Genomic DNA, 13,934 nt, shown 5'->3' on the forward strand with positions numbered 1-13,934 from the left:
ATTTCTTTTTCTTTTTGCTCAAGGTAGCTTTGGCTATTCTGGATCTTTTGTGTTTTCTGTAAATTTCAGAAATTTTTTTCTATTTCTATTTCTATTAAGAATGTCATTGATATTTTGATAGGGATTGTATTGAATCTGTGGATTGATTGGGGTACATTTAACGTTAACAATATTCATTTTTCTAATTCATCAACATAAAATATTTTCTCATTTTTTGGTGTTCCTCTTCAGTTTTTTCATCAGGGTTTCAGAGTTTTCATTGTCGAGATCATTTAGGATAAGACTAGTTTATACATCATAGTTACAGTGTTATAATATTCTGTATTTTTCTGTGTACTTACTATTACTAATGAGTTTTGTAACTTCAGGTGATTATTTATTACTCATTAGTATTATTTTCTTTCTGGTTCAAGTATTCCCTTTAGCATTTCCTGTAGGACAGGTCTGGCATTGATGAAATCCCTTAGCTTTTGTTTGTCTGGGAATGTCTTTATTTCTTTTTTTTTTTTTTTAAGACGGGGTTTCACTATGTTGGTCAGGCTGGTCTTGAACTCCCAACCTGAGGTGATCCGCCCGCCTTGGCCTCCAAAGTGCTTGGATTACAGGCGTGAGGCACCATGCCCAGCCGAAAGTCTTTATTTCTCCTTAATGTTTGAAGTATATTTTCACTGGAAAAACTATGCTAGGGTAAAAGTTATTTTACTTTGGTGCTTTAAATATGTCATGCCACTCTCTCCTGGACTGTAAGGTTTCCACTGAAAAGTCTGCTATCAGACATTAAAGCACCATTGTATGATATTTTTTTCTTCGATCTTGCTGCTTTTAGAACCCTTTCTTTATACTTTACCTTTGGGAGTTTGATTATTAAATGTCTTAAGATAGTCTTCCTTGGTTTTATTCTGCTTGGTGTTCTATAGCCTTGTACTTGGATATTGATATCTTTCTCTAGGTTTGGGGAGCTCTCTGTTATTATCACTTCAAAAAAACTTTCACTACTATGACTGTACTGGGTCAGACTTGATGCCAGCACAGTGCTAGGTCTCACCAAGGTCTGCTAAGCTACTGTCTAACTGGGGTTCTACAATCCACAGGTGGAAAAGTCACTCAGGCCTCTGTTCTTCTTTTAAGGGCTGTGAGGTCCCCGGGGCTGTGGTTGGATCCAGAAGTGCCATCCATCTTCTTCTGCCTCTCCTGAGGCATATTTCTATATCTTTGAATATTTGAGCTTTTAGTCGAAAAATGTTGGGAAAAAATTTGGAGGAATTGATGAATTATCTTTAATTTCTGTAGGCCTAACAAATATCCGATTCATGGAATATGTTTCATTTTAAAGTTGTATCTAATATAAACAAAGTCTAAAACATTAATATTTTACAAACAGTATTGGTATGGGGGTGAGATCTGTATTGTAGAAGAGTTATTCATTTTCCCCAGGAGTAAAAAAATATTAAATGAATTATCCACAAGAATGTAGAATGTGTTTAGGTCATGAAGGCTTCACCCTTATGAATGGGTTAATGCCATTCTTAAAGGACTTGGTGGAGAGAGTTTAGTCCCTTTTTTTGCCCTTTTACCTTCTACCGTGTGAAGATAAAGCATTCCAGAGAAGGTAGCAACAAGGCTTCATCTTTGAAGCAGAGACTGGGCCCTTACTAGGCATCAACTCTGCTGGTACCTTGACCTTAAACTCCCAGCCTTCAGAAATAGAAGAAACAAATTTCTGTTTATTATAAATTGCCTTGTCTCAGTTATTTGATTATAGCAGCACAAATGGCCTGAGACAGGGGCAGAGCCCAAGAATGGTATGTCCCAGATTTCATGTCAGTTCAAGGTTAAGAATGTAGTGGGAGTATGGCCGATCTGGAGTAAGGTCTCAGTTACTGCTAAATCTGTACAAGCCCTGCTCCTACAGAGCCTGCAATTGAGGCATCAACCACACCCTGCTGGTATTATGGAAAATCTTTAAGAACGACGGCAAAGAGTATTTAGAGGTATAGCCGAATGTGAACTGTCTCTTTTTGGGAGGAGTTTGTTCCATGGATTAAGGAAGAAACAGTAAAGAAGGAATTTGTGGTATGCAAAATTCTTTGACCTGCACACTCAAAAGAATTTGTGAGCTTCTTGTTTCTCCTCCTGCTGACTCAAGTCGAAACCAATGTAGTTAATAAATCACATCATACATGTTCATTTCAGCCTGTTCCACCAAGTGGGAAAATGGAGACCTGGGAAAAGATGAAAGTCTATTTCCTGGTAACTGTGATTAGAGTAGCCATAGCAGCCTTTAATTAGATTGCTTTTCTTGTCCTTTCTGTTTACCAGGAGCTTCAGTCACCTGTTGATTAGGTGGAAGGAGAACAGAGGGTCTCAGTTAGTGCATGTCATTAAAAAGAAAACAAAAACTTGATACTGATTTGGATAAATTGTGTTCATTGGGTCAGTTTCCAATATGAGGCTCAGTAGTAACTATATACCCCAAAGATCTCATGTCTTCAACAGCTCTGGCTGATTTCCTGCTTGTTTTTAAATTTACTATTATGTATACAATATCATACTTGGCCTTCTTGAGAGAATAATGTGAAGTTCCCAAAGAGAAACTCCTCATGTGGGAAGGAGCCAAATGGGAATTAAGTATCCCCCATGCTAGTATAAGAATAAAGGAGAATTCTCTCATCTGTGTGCTTGTATATCTTTGAGAGCTTTGTTTTAGGACTCATATTAATTAGTGAACTGAACCAGTTAACTCAGGCAACTCATACAAATAGTCTTTTCATCCCTATGCACTACTTTTTGGAAGCAAACATCTTATTAATAAAAATTAAGAACTTAAAACAATTTATTATAAGCAGAAGTATTTCATCATGATTAAAGTGGGGATTATGGAAACACTCAATTAGAGTTACACTCCAGGTCTGCCACTTCTTAGCTCTGTACCTCAGCTTTATCTTACCAGGTCTATGTTTTGGGCAAGTAGTTTAACCTCCCTATGCCCCAGTTTTTCCATCTGTAAAATGGAAAAACTGCTTACCTATATAATTGTGAAAATTAAATGTTTGTTATACGTAAGGTGCTTAGAATCATACCTGGCATATAGAGAGAAAGCAAAGGTATTTGTTATTATTATATTACTTTTTCCTTTTAAAGTGAAATATTTAGAAATACTTAGAAATGCAAAATGAAAGTCTATGGTTAACTTGATATTTGAGATTTATGTCAGACCTGTATGATTCCGTTTCTTAGAAGCTATTCAATTGCATTGCCTTTTAAAAAAAATACCTAAAATGTAATTTCTATTTCACTTTTGAGTTAACAGAAATAGAACAAACATATTCATTACAACTAACCCTTAAGCTAAGGATCTCCCATAGCAGTGATTGTCAAACCTAATTGTGTATCAGAATCACGTGGAGCGTTGTTCAACTACAAATTTCTGGGTCCATACTCAGAGTTTCTCATTCAATATGCTTAGAGTAAAGCCTGAAATATTGCATTTCTAACTATTTCAAATATAATGTTAATGCTGCTGGTCTGGGGACCACTCTTGAAAACCATTGTCTTAGTGAAAGCAATCTACTGTTTGTTGGGGAAATAATTTTGGAAATTTAAACAGTAAATTTATTCTGTGTATGCATGTATATATATAAAGTAATTATTTAAAAGATGTGTAAAATTAATAATATATAATTTACTATATAGTTACAAGGGTAAGACTTACAAAATAAAATTATGTAAATACAAATATGTAGGAGGTTTAATATCCATGTGATGCTTTTAATTAAGTGCTAAGTGATTTTAAAGCAACTAAGAGAAAAATTATTCAACAAGCAGTTAGAAATTCTCTTTAAACAGATGAAAAATAGCAAAACTCCATACAGAAATAGAAATTAATCAAAGGAAACAAATTGAAATAATAGATCTGGAAAATAATGTCAGATAAACTTTTAAAGCTTGCTAGACTGGCTCAGATGGCATGGCAGAGGATAGAATTGTTAAAAGTTCAATCAGAATACCGATTTACAGATTGGAATCAGTTATTCCAATCTGAATAACATAGGGAAAATAAACTGAAAAAAAAAATAGAGTCTCAAGGACCTATAGAATAATAAACCATCTAACATTTGTGTCTTTAGAGAGGAGAAAGAGAGGTAGGATGAAAGAGCATTCAAAAAAATGATGTTTAAAACTTTCCAAATCTAGCAAAATGTATAAGACCACAGAGTCAAAACACTGACATGAGTCTACATGGGAAATCCCAAGAAATCTGCATACCAAATAAACAAAACTTCTAAAATTAATAAATGAAGCTAGCCGAGCCACGACACATATCAAGCCACGACACATATACAAAAATCCATAGCATTTTTGTATACTAACAATGAGCATGTAGAAAACAAATTTTAAAGTGCCATAATATTTATAATCACTCCAAAGAAAATTAAATACTTATGTATTCACTAAAAGACTTAAGTTTAGGTAGAATAGTTTCTCTCATTTTATTCACTTAAACATACAGAATCTGTATGCTGAAAATTACAAAATTCTGGCTAAAGAAATGAAGATAGAAATAAATGGGGAAATACATTGTTTACATGTATTGGAAGATTCAACATAGTAAAGGTGTTAATTCTTCCCAAATTGATTTTTAAGTTTAATATAATTTCTGTAAAAATCCTCAAAATTGTTTTTGTAGACCTAGAGCTTATCATAAAATTTACATGTAAAGGCACAGACCCTAGAATAGCTTAAAAATAAAAAAAAAATAATAATAAGAGAGATCTCAGTATACGCAACAGTAACATCTAAAAGTTACAACAATGAGTACTGTATCATATTGATAGAGGCATAGACATAGAGGTCAATGGGAAGGAGTCCAAAAACAGACCCACACAAACTTGTTCAACTGATTTTTGACAAAAACACAAAAGCAATTCAATGAAGGAAAAATTGACTTTCAACAAATGGTGTGGAAGTAATTGGACATCCAAGGCAAAATTATACATGGCCTAAACCTCACACTTTATACAAAAAGTTATATGCAAATGTATCAGATATTTAAATGTAAAACAAAAAATTATAATAATTTTAGAAAAAATAGGATAAAATCTTCATGATCTAGGATTAAGCAAAGACTTTGTAGACTTGAGAACAAAAATCACAATATATAAAAGGAAAAAATAATAAATTTGACCTCAACAAAATTTAAAACTTTTATTTTAGTTTGCAAAAGGTCCTCTGCTGTGAATGAAAAGATAAGCTACAGGTTGAGAGAAAATAATTGCCAATTCTGTGTCCAAAAAAAGGACAAGTACCTAGAATACAGAAATAATGGTCAAAATTCAATAGTGAAATAAAGAACAGCTGTGCATCTAGAATTCTTTATCAAGTGAAAATATACCTGAACATTGAAGGTAATATGAAGTTAATTAGAAGTAAATTAAAATGAAGAATTTGTCACCACCACACCTGGACTACAAGAAATGCTAAAGAAAATTTTTCAGGCTGAAGAAAAATTAGACCAACTGCAAACTTGTATGCCCATAAAGAAATATATACTTTTTAAAAATTTTAATTCCTTTTAATTTTTAAAGCAAAAATTATTACACAATTATGAACAACAGGGTTTATAACAAAGTTATGCTATACATAAAAACTGTAATACAATGATTGTGCATATAGTAAATGAACCCATATGTTTCAGTGTTTCTACTTTTATAATAAGTGGTATAATACTAACTCTAATATGCTGTAAAAAGTTAAGGATTTATACTATAATCCAGAAAAAAAAAACACTAAAAATTATGTAAGCAGTACTACAGAACAAATGGACTTAATGAATATTTACAGAATCTTTCTTCCAAAGGCTGAAGAATACACATGGATTATATAGACCACATGTTATGTCGCAAAATAAGTCTTAAAACATTTAAAAAATTAAAATAATATCAAGCACCTTCTCTGACCACAATGCAATAAAATTAGAAATAAAAAATGAAGATTATTGAAAACTATACAAGTACAAGGAGATTAAATAGGCTCCTGAATGACCAGTGGGTCAAAGAATAAATTAAAAAGAAAATTTCTTCAAACAAATGATAATGGAAACATAATATACCAAAACCTATGGGATACAGCAAAATTAGTACTAAGAGGGACATTTATTGATATAAATGCCTACATAAAAAAGAAGAAAAACTTCAAATAAATAACCTAAAGATGCATGTTAAAGAACTAGAAAAGCAGAACAAAGTGATCATAAAATTAATAGAAGAAAAGAAATAATAAAGATTAGAGCAGAAATAAATGAATTTGAATTGAATAAAACAATACAAAAGATCAGTAAAACAAAAAAAGTTTTTTTTTAAAATAACAAAATTGACATAACTTTTATAAGATTAATGAAGAAAATAAGGGAGAAGACAAAAATAAATAAAATCAGAGATGAAAAGGGAGACATTACATTTCATATTGCAGAAAATCAAAGGATAATTGGTGGCCATTATGAGCAACTATATGCCAATAAATTGGAAAATATACGAGATATGGATACATTCCTAGACACATACAACATATCAAGATTGAACCATGAAGAAATCCAAAACCTAAACAAACCAATAATAATTAATGAGATTAAAGCCATAATAAAAAGTCTCTCAGTAGAGAAAAGCCTGAGACCCAACTGTTTCACTGCTGAATTCTACCAAACATTTAAAGAACTAATACCAATCCTACCCGAACTATTTTTTAAAAAAATAGAGGATGAGGAAATACTTCAAAACTCATTTACAAGGCCATTGTTACCCTAATATTAAAACCAGGCAAAACCATATCAAAAAAAGAAAACTACAGGTTAATATATCTGATGAATATTAATGCAAAAGTTCTAAACAAAATACTAGCAAACTAAATTGAACAAAACATTAGAAAGATTGTGCATCACGACCAAGTAGGATTTATCCCAGTGATGCAAGGATGGTTCAACAAAAACAAATCTATCAACATGATACATCATCAGCAGAATGAAGGACAAAAACCATATGATCATTTAAGTAGATGTTGAAAAGCATTTGATAAAATTCAACAACATTTCCTGGCATGGTAGCTCACGCCTGTCATCTCAGCACTTTGGAGGGCTGAGGCGGGCATATCATGAGGTGAGGAGATCAAGACCATCCTGGGTAATATGGTGAAACCCCATCTCTACTAAAAATACAAAAATTAGCTGGGCGTGGTGGCACGTGCCTGTAGTCCCAGCTACTCTGGAGGCTGAGGCAGGAGAATCACTTGAACCTAGGAGGTGGAAGTTACAGGACTCCAGCCTGGTGACAGAGCAAGACTCTGTCTCAAAATAAATAAATAAATACATACATAAAAATCAACAACCTTTATCATAAAAACCCTCAAAAAACTAGTTATAGAAGCAACATACCTCAACATAATAAAAGCCATGTATTACAGACCCATAGCTAGTATCATATGGAATGGGGGAAAACTGAAAACATTTCCTCTAAGATCTTAGAAGATCTGAACACTATTAATGAACCTAAGCTAATGATATTTATAGAACACCATACCCAAGAACTATAGAATACATGTTATTTTCAATTACAAATGGTATGTTCACTAAGATAAACCATGTACCGGGCATTAAAACAAGTTTTGATAAATTTAAAAAATTTTGAATCATACGGAGCTCTCTAATTGCTATGGAATTAAGTTATAAATTAGTGATAATAAAACATTTTAAAATATTTGGAAATTAGACAACACATTTAATAAATAATCTATGAACAAAATAGGAACCCAAAAGAGAATTTGCAAAGAACAATAATGAAAATACACAACATATCCAAATTTGTGGATGTATCTGAAGTAGTGCTTAAAGGGAAATTTCTATATTAAACCAAAGAAGAACAATATTCTAAAGTGAATCATTAGGGTTGCATCTAATAAATTATAAAAGAATCAATATAAACCAAGTGTATAGATAAGAAAGAAAATAAATAATCAATATAAGCAAAGAACTCAATGAAATATAATCCTCTATAGAAAAACATCAATAAAATTAATAAGGCTAACTAGACTTATCAAGAAGAAAAAGAGAGAAAAAAGAAATTATAGTTATTAGGAATTGAACGAATAAGATAAAATAAATAAATTTACTGAAAGCATAATATACATCTTGCCAAAAATTGATGCAAGATAAAACAGAAAACCTAAATGGTCCTGTGTCTAACATACTGTTCAATTTGCTATCAAAATCCTATCCATAAGGAAACCTCCAGCCCAAGTTCATTTACTAACAAATGAAATAAATAAATACATAAATAAACAACACCAATATTACAAAAACTCTTTGACAAAAATATAGAAGGAAGAAACATTTTATAATTGGTTTCATGATTCCAGTATAACTTTAATTTCAAAAACTAACAAAGATATTAATAAAAAAGAAAATTTTATAACTAAAGGAACAAAAAAAAACTTAAGCACAATACTAGCAATTTTACTATCTACATATAAGAAGAATATATCTCTATTAATGGACTAATTCTAAGAATGCATGGCTGGCTTAACAGTCACAAGTCAACCAATGTAAGTCACCATATTCACACAATAGAAGACAGAAACAATGCATCATTTAAAAATTATGAAAATACCTGTAAAAAATTTATTCTTGATAACAATTCTCAGCAAACTAAGAAAAGTAAGAAACTTTCTCAGCCGGACAAAGGGTATATATGGAAAACCTACTTAATGCAGAAATACTGAGAACTGTTCCTCTGAAATCTGAAAATGGCCAAGGATGCCCATTTCCACCATTTATTTTGAATCTTCTACTGAGGATCCTTGCTGATTGCAGTAAGGGATTAAAGTATTTAGAAGATGAATGTTATAAAAGAAATGAATAAAACCATGTCTATATATAGATGACATAATTTTTAACAGAAAATTGTAAGGAAAATACAATATACCAAAAATAATAAATAATTTCACCGGTTACAAGACTAAAATTTAAAACTCAATTGTATTTTCATATACTGACAGTGAAAAATTTAAAACTTAGAGAAATAATTTTACTTATAATGGGGCATTAAAAACATAAAATATTTTTAAATAAATTTGACACAAAGGATATAAAAGACATTCACATTGAAGACTACAATATATTAATAAAACGTTCAATAAAAGGACTTGAATGCATGGAGTTCATTTGGTAAAGTTCATCCGTTTGAAAACCTAATATTTTTAAGGCAACAATCTACCCCAAATTGATCTATAGATACAGTGCAATCCCAAACAGAATCCCAGCAGGTGATTTTGTAAAATTTGATTCTAAAATTTATATGGAAATACAAAGGACTTAGAATTTCTAAAGCAATTTTGAAAGAAAACAAAAAAAAAAGAACAAATTTGGAAAACTTAAGTTATCTAACCCTAGTATTTACTGTAAAGCTGTAGTAATCAAGAGAATATGGTGCTGGAATGAGTATGGGTAAACAGATCAGCACAATAGAATAGAATCCAGAAATACAAGCCTACACTGATGGCAAATCAAGTTTTGAAAAAGATGCCAAAGGAATCCAATGGAAATAGGAAGTTTTTTTCAATAATAATTCGAGAATTGGATAGCCATATGGGAATCATTAACTTCAAAACACTATGTAATACCATATACAAAGATTAACTCAAGCTATAGTGCAGGCTAAAATATAATAGCTAAAACTATGAAACTTTTTGGAAAATAAACATACAGACATAAACATTACAAACATACCTTTGTAATAGAGCTAAGCAAAAGTTTCCTAGACAGAATTAAGAAAGCAATAACCATTAACAGAAACCAATAACAGAAAAAGATCATAAATTGGACTTCACAAAAATTAAAAATCTGTCATTGAAAGACAAACAAAAATGAATGCAAAGACTAGCAATTATTTGCAAATACATATCTGACAAAAGACTGCTATCCTTGATATATATGAAGAATTTCTTGTAACCTAATAGTTAAAAGACAAAATTAATTAAAAGTCAGCAAAATATTTCTACAGATATCTGACAAAGGAAGAGATACAAATAGCCAATAAGTACGTAAGAAACTGCTCAGTGTCATTTCGTCAACACAAAAATTAAAGTCAGATGATACACTCATATGTCACCAGAATGACTAAAATTAAAAACTGCTATCAGTAAGCTTTCAGGAGAATGTAGACCAGTTATAACTCTGCTACATTGCTGAAAGGGGCATAATATGGTACAACTACATTATTAAAACTCTGGCAATTTCTTATAAAACCAAGCATACATTAATTTTTGATACAGTAATTCAACTCCTAAGTATTCACTCAAGAGAAATGAAAACATATGTCTACAAAACCACTTGTAGAAGAATGGTTATAGCCATTTTATTCATAATGGCAAAAGCCTACAAATAGTTTATTTTTCTATCAACAGGACAATGGATTTTTTAAAACTGCAGTATAACATTCAATGGAACACTTCATAGCAGTATAAATTCTACAGATTGTTCCACAGCCTTCATAAGGATCATCATTCCCAGTGCAAAGGGCAGTGCAATTGAACCAGCTGACATCTGTTTCACATGCAAAGCTTGCACAATAATTTTTAAAAAATTTCAATATCCCAAATAATATATGAATAGAGGATTTTTCTTGTTTTGATTAGGTTCATTTAATTTAGCATCCATAAATTTATAACCCATATGTCTCTTGAATGACTGTCCAAAGGTATTTCTTACTTCTAAGCAAAATAGCCATCTTTGCTATTGTGCAGATGTTGAGAACATTAGTAAGGCAGTACTGCTTTCTTGGTTTTTATGCAAGAACAAAAGTATGCCAAAATCAATGTGTTTACAACTGCACAACTTCCTGGTCTAATAGGTCCTGTTTACATACATTATCAATGTGATCTATGCATATAGTGGTCTGGAATGTATTTTTGCCACCACATGAATAAATGTTGTAGATTATTACTTCATGACTATATATGTATCAGATTTATGTGACCATTCTAGATCCCCAGTGTTAGCCTTAGATGTTTAAAATCATCTGTGCAGACCTTCCTTAATTTCCTGTTAATCCATATATCACCAATAAACTTATTTGAATTACACTCATACTTTTTTTTACTTGTCACAAAGAAAATGGTGTTTTTCTTTCTTCCCATCACAAAGACAACCAAATCACTGTTGCACTGGTTGCTTCCAGCCTTCCAAACGACATTGCCTAAAAGTTATCCCCTTGATTTCCTTTATCTCTCTTCTATCTTTGCAGGGCAGAGTGTTACTCAAATGTGGCTTTAAGTAACATTAACTTAATCTGGGAACTTCTACAAAAGGCAAATTCACGGGCCCTACTCTACATCTACTGGATCAGAAACTCTGGAAATGGGATCTAGCAATCTGTAATTTAAATTGTCACTGAAATGTAAGAAACACTATAATTTAATGTAGTGATTCTCAAACTTAGCCGCACATTGGAGCAGCTTTAAAAAACTAGTGGGAATCTTAAAAAGCTATTGATGTTTTGTTGTAGGTGACAGGTATATGGAGGTTAACTATAATGTATTTCAACTTTTCTGTATATTTGGGGGAAAAATCAGTATATTGGTCTCACTAGTTACCATTCACACATTTACTTCATTAGTTAAGTTGAGCACAATCTTCAAAGTAAATTTGATCAGAGAGAACACATGAAATTTTTTCTTAAGATTTCCCGTTTTTTCTTTTTTTCATTTTTTTCAAACTGTTCCCCAAATTTTAAATATTTTCTCACTGAAGTATATTTGTTGGCATTATAATTTGCTTAGCTCTGTTTGTTATACTATGGTGGTTATTACATATGAACTGCAGAATTGGGAAGAGATGTTTGTAACTGACTTTTGTGAGCCTGTGTAAACTGACTACAGCACATCCCTGTTCTGACCTCATAAAACAGGTTGGGAATCATGATTTATTCTCTGAAAGAATTGGTGGAAGACTGCTATTACTGTTTTCTCTTTAAATTTTCTTTAGCATTCACAGGGTTTTGATTGATGGATTTCAACACTGGTGCTATTGCTCTTGAAAATCATATGCCTTCAACTAAAAAGAAAATCTTCTTTTTCTGTGAGGAGGACCCCAATCACATTGTCTTTCAATAGACACTCTTATTTAAAATGTGACATATTCCAGAAAAAAAAAAAATCTAACTACAAAAAAAAAAAAGAAAAAGAAAATCAAGAGTCAAAAACAACCTCATGATTCTACTACCTGACAAGAACATTTGTAGTTGGTTAGATAATTAGCAAGTTTTGTCAAATGCTATTGAAGAAGGATTTATGCTAATAGTGGTTTACTTAATCTTCTACTAAAATGTTAATTTAATCAGTGGCTTGCTTTCTGTTTAGCTAAAACATTAGCTAAATTGCATTGGGAAAATAAAACTCAGAGGCAGAAGCTAATTGGAAACATTGGTTTTAGGTAATGAAGCACTTAGGCACCCATTTTGGAGATTCATTAAGTTTTAGTTTTAGGAAGCTTCATGTAACTTGTCTCTCATTTTGAAGATAAATTCGGAGAAGGGTCAAAGTATCCTTTTAAGATATTAGAATTCAGAATTTTTCCATGTCCTGAGGCTTGCTATGAGTCATGCTCAAGCCTAATGAAGAGCATTCTAGACAGCTCAGAAAAACCCAGTGAGGTGTCTTCTTTTGGAGAACTCCAGAAAACATCACCCTGGATGGAGAGCACTTCAGCAAGTGAGGATGCTCATTTCAGGGTTGTTCAGGAACAATTTTGCTAGTTGCTTACATATTTTTTTTTTTTTTTTGGGATGGAGTTTCGCTCTTGTTACCCAGGCTGGAGTGCAATGGCGTGATCTCGGCTCACTGCAACCTCCGCCTCCCGGGTTCAGGCAATTCTCCTGCCTCAGCTTCCTGAGTAGCTGGGATTACAGGCATGCGCCACCATGCCCAGCTAATTTTTTGTATTTCTAGCAGAGACGGGGTTTCACCGTGTTGACCAGGATGGTCTCCATCTCTTGACCTTGTGATCCACCCACCTCGGCCTCCCAAAGTGCTGGGATTACAGGCGTGAGCCACCGCGCCCGGCCGCTTACATATGTTTTTATCACACTGATTACAAACATGGAGACTATTTAAAGAGTTGTCCAGATCTTTTCCAGAAACAGGACTGGCTACATAATTCACTGAGCCCAGGACAAACTAAAAATGCTGGGCCCCTTTTAAAAAAATTAATATATTCAAGATGAAGATGTAACACATTAAGCCACATGCAGTTGCACAACTCCTAGGCCCACAAACCCAACCCTGCCCAGAAGGTAATGTCACTTTAAATATCGAAGTGAGCTAAATCTCTCCTGTTCTTTCTAGTACAGGATATCACAGGCATTAGAATATAGCAAATTCAGGTCAGAATCCTAGCTCTATCACATATCAACTATTGGATTTGGGACAAGTTGATTTTAGTTTCATTACTGAAATGTGGTCATGCAAATTAAACTTTCATTCACATGCCAATATCACATATAAACTATACCTGCAAGTTTTATTCTTATGAATTTGCAAATAATGTTATGTATTATAAAATAAAAATATATGAAAATTTGTGGCTTTAAAATTTTGCTATTTGTTTTAGAGTAGTAATTACAGATGGCCCTTTATATCCATGGGTTCCTCATCTGTGGATTTGACCAATCATGGATCAAAAATAATCAGAAAATTTAAAATGGATGGTTGAGTTTGTACTGAACATATAGACATTTTTTTGGTCATGATTCCCTAAATGATACAGTAATACAGCTATTTACATGGCATTTAAATTGTATAGGCATCATAAATAATCTAGAGATGATTTAACTTACACAGGAGGATGTGCATAGATTACATCCAAGCATGAATATTGTTTTGTTATAACATTG

General features: G+C 32.3%; 1 long non-coding RNA gene across 1 annotated transcript in view; it reads right to left on the minus strand.

The window, feature by feature from the left end:
- Window positions 1-1,707: 1,707 nt before the first annotated feature.
- LOC116540580 overlaps window positions 1,708-13,934 on the minus strand; it is a 31,912-nt gene continuing 19,685 nt past the window's right edge. Inside the window, exon 5 of the long non-coding RNA XR_004264504.1 lies at window positions 1,708-2,332. This is a non-coding gene — a long non-coding RNA (uncharacterized LOC116540580). The remainder of the gene's footprint in view (window positions 2,333-13,934) is intronic.

This window comes from Sapajus apella, unplaced genomic scaffold (assembly GCF_009761245.1).
Source record: "Sapajus apella isolate SASKATOON/1434 unplaced genomic scaffold, GSC_monkey_1.0 scaffold4, whole genome shotgun sequence".
Classification (NCBI taxonomy): Eukaryota; Metazoa; Chordata; class Mammalia; order Primates; family Cebidae; genus Sapajus; species Sapajus apella.